A 4,219-nucleotide genomic window follows, 5' to 3' on the forward strand; every position below is an offset into this window, starting at 1 on the left:
GGGCCTGGTGTCTGCAGATGCTTCCTGCCGCGACTCAAAACCCATCAGTGAACACATATCATTCATGATTTTAATTAAATAAAGAATAATGACACTGTTAAAATGTTTTTAAAGATGTTGGTTCTGGAAATATTTGGGAAATAACAATTTAACTCGCCATATTTTTTTCTTCATTGAGACATTTTAATAATACTAAAGTAAAATTTAGAAATGATTTCTATTTTAACTTTACTATAATTTCACCTCTTTTTAGCATAGGCTCTAAATCCTCTGGATCTTTCCTTGATGACCTCAGAAGTCCTTTTAGAACATGCATGTAGGCATTGTGGTAGTTGGATGTCCTTTTGCCTTGAAACCCAGGAAGCAGTTAAGGTTGTAAACTAAACGTGGCCCTTGTTTGAAGTTTGTTTTGGATTTAGAAGCCACTCTGAAACAGACGAATTCACAGAGATGAGGGTGGTAAACTAAATATTGGCAATGCAGGCAGAATTTGAGCTTCTGAATACATTTCAAATTAGAAAACATAAGATTAAATTAGGCGTAGGTAGATTGTCCTCATGACCTCAGTTCTGGCTGCCTCTGTCATCATTTCACGGTGCTGAGCTTTATTGACATGCAAAGTTGAAAAGTAAGGATGCGTAAGATATTACCAGAGAGCCCAAGCAGAGTCTCACCCTAAACAGTCGGTTCTTTAGAGAAAGAGAACTTTGTATTTGTTTTAAAATTTCCGAATCCATGAAACCAAGGTGGGGAATTTGGCCTCTTTCCTCTTTGTCATCATTATCCCCATCTGTATCCTGTGTTTCTTTAGGACAGATCCTGCATGAGGTAAACTCTGGGGCAGAGGGGCTGCTTCAAAGCAGATGAGGCCCTTAATTTATCACAAAAAGAAGAGTGGTTGTTAAGGTTTTATTGGATTACAATAAGGGCTCCTAGCACTGGGAGCCTGTGGTTTGCTTCCCGACATCACTGGGGGAGCTTGAAATCATAACCACAGATTATAGCGACGAGCTTCCAAATTTCCATCTCCTGAGCAGAGATGCTGCCTTCCTGGAGCTCCTGAAGAACTGCATGCTCTGTGATTTCAGGATACGGATCGGAAAATTCTCTGTTTGGATATCACTTCAGGAGGGCTATGATTCTCCAATCACCTCTGGCCACAGCTTCAGTATGCTTACAGAAAGGAATGGGAAGGAAAAAGAAGAACATAATAAAACCATAGTGAACAAAAGATGGTTGCCATCACTCTCTCCATCCTGTCCTGAATGCTTTTGTTAATGTTCTTTAAAGTTCAGTAAAAGTTGTTACAAGGTCATCCTGGGATATAATGGGGGTGTAGGAGCGTCTCCTGTGTCTTTCTCTCTTCACAAAGTTTTTATATTGTAAAGTTCAATGTTGTCAACTAATAGACTCAAACCTACTATCTCTCATGGTAACCAGTATGTATTTACATATCATATCTACATAATACATGTAAACACACACACAAAATCTACACATATATGTATGAAAGTATATATATATGTATAAGTTACATATGCATTTATATGTATATACATATACATATGTAAGTACATTTGTACTAATACATATTAGTACTAGTGTATGTAACATACATAAATGTGTACATTTGTATTTATTTATTTATTCATTTATTTTTTAGATATTTTCTTTATTTACACCTAAATTTCTCCATTCCTAGTTTCCCCTCCAAAAAACAAAGAAACAACAAAAACAACAAAAACAAACCCCTGTTGCCTCCCCCCTCCCCATGCCTGCCACCCCACCCTGTACATTTGTATTTATATATGATCAAGAGATGTATTAACTAAATTTACTCAAAGTATATACACATATTTTGACCTGGTAATCAGACCATATTGTATTCTATGTAAAAGAAGGAGGAAGTAGAACACATAAGAAGATGCCTCTAAATATGGGGCTTAGTGTGAGAGACTCCATATGTGTGGAGGCCAGTGGCAATGTGTTGAGGGTTGGTTGGTGGTTTATGGCCTGTGAAGGTCATTCAAGCTTTAGGGGTTGGGCTAAGTAGAAGGAAGTGAAGTTACTGAGTGCAAGCCTATGGCAAGGGGGATGGCAGGACCTCAGCCTTTCTCCTTCTCTTGCGTCCTGCCTGGCATTAGCGGGCAGCTTTGCTCTTTCAGGCGATCCCTGCCACGATGTTCAGCCTTGCCACAGGCCCAAAGCAGAAGCTGATTATATCAGGTGTTCTCACTTAACAATTTAAAACTGACTGACACAGATTTTTTTTTTTTTTTGGTTCTCTATAAGAGATATTTGATTGAACAGATAAAGAAAAATGATGTCAATTTGACCTTGTTTCTTTTTCAGGTTCTATTAGATTCTACATCGGTATGCAGGCATGCATATATGTGTATGTGTGTGTATATGTTCACATGTGTGGACATGTGTGGAGACTAAGAGTTGTGTATGTGTGGAGGTCAGAGGTCCATATCAGGTATCCTTCTCTAACAGTCTCCACCTCATTTTTTTTTTTTTTTTTTTTTTTTTTTTTTTTTTTTTTTTGTGACAGGATTTCTTAACCGACCTGGGCCTTACCATTTCATCTGGTCAATGAGCCCCAGGTATCCTCTGTCTCTACTCCTAGGTGCTGGCCAGCGAGGAGGCCTCTGCAGATTCCTCCCATGGATTCTCCCTGTGATCAGATTATAGACATGCATTTCCGTGCCTGGGTTTTACATAGCTATTGATGATCTGAACTCAGTTTCTCATGCTGTTCCCTAAACACTTGACCCATGGATCCACCTCCCCAGGCCCTATAGGTCTTGTATTTAGTGACATGAAAAGAAACCCCATAGCATCTCTGGCATTATACCAAGCTGTAGCCATACTGCCTTTCACCATCCAGCCTCAGAACCATCCCAGCACTATAGGAGACTTCGCTCCTGTTCACATCTGTAGAGGAAAATGCTGCTGTCTTTGAAAAGGCAATCTGTGCCTGTAAAGGGGAGTTTTCTTTCTTCTACCTAGTCTGGTGGAAGTCTCAGTTTTAGGATTCCACTTCTGAATGGGAGAACATTTGAAGCTTCTAGTGGATGATTAGGATATCTCATTGTGGAAGGAACATGCCACAGAAAACTCAGAATTACACATCAAGGAATAGGTTATGTCATATTTAGGGAAATCCAGAAGGGCCTGAGGATGCGTCCGCTAGTGTCTCAACCATGCCATCCCTGGGTCCCTGAAGCAATAGAACACCTGTTTTTGTTCGCTGATATTTGGATATTCCCACTCACTTCCCTTCGACCCCTCACCTTATTGGTTCTGGCTTGCCTCACTATATGCTCCAGACCATGGTGAGAGGCCAGGCGTGACACAGCCATGCAGACACTTTGAAGGGGTGGCTTGGCTCTGCTTCCCTTGGCAGGTTGTGGCCATGGACCAGGAGAACAATGGCTCTCAGTAACAGCCGCGTCTCAGTCTGGATCTGGAATGTGAAGACACTTGGGATGGTCTGAAGCCAGAAGTCCCACAGCCCTCAGATGACACAGGGAAATAAATACGTGTTGCCTTAAGCCACTAACACATTGGGGTTGTTTATTGCCACAGGAAAGGCTGACTAATTTTAGAACCCAGTGTCCTTTCGTGTCTCCATTCTTGTCACTGTCAGTGAGGCTCCTTGCTAAAGCTCATTTTTCTTGTGGTTGGAGAAAGGCTGTGGCAGATTCAAGTCACCTCCAGATGTGACAACAGCCAGAGGCAGAAAAGGGGCCACCTTGTTCTGTGTTTGCTTAAGGCCAGAGACGCACTCTGCAGAAGTCCCATGGGTCTTCTGCTGATGTCATGGCAGTGAGAACTGAATCACAGGTCTGTACCCTAGGCTTCATCATTGGCAGGGAGTCCAGTGTCAGTTGTGACTGATCCATGTCAATCAGGGTCAAGCCCTGGGGGTTGGCAGGAGTAGCTGAGCCTGTTTTTAAATCACATCTGTGGGGTGGGATGGGGGTGGCAATCATTATATACCTAATCAAAACCAGAGCTTTGAAGAGGAGGAAAATGAAAGTTGACAAGCAAGTCTGGTATTTTCTATACTCCTGTGACTTCCTGGGGTTTTTCCTCTCCTCTTGGTTCCCTGAGGTTCCCTGGCTTATTATCTCTGTCACTCCCTGTCCTCTTCTTTCCTCCCCTCTCCTCCCCTCCCCTTCTTTTCGCTCCCCTCCCCTCTTCTCCCCTCCCC

This window comes from Mastomys coucha, unplaced genomic scaffold (assembly GCF_008632895.1).
Source record: "Mastomys coucha isolate ucsf_1 unplaced genomic scaffold, UCSF_Mcou_1 pScaffold5, whole genome shotgun sequence".
Classification (NCBI taxonomy): domain Eukaryota; kingdom Metazoa; phylum Chordata; class Mammalia; order Rodentia; family Muridae; genus Mastomys; species Mastomys coucha.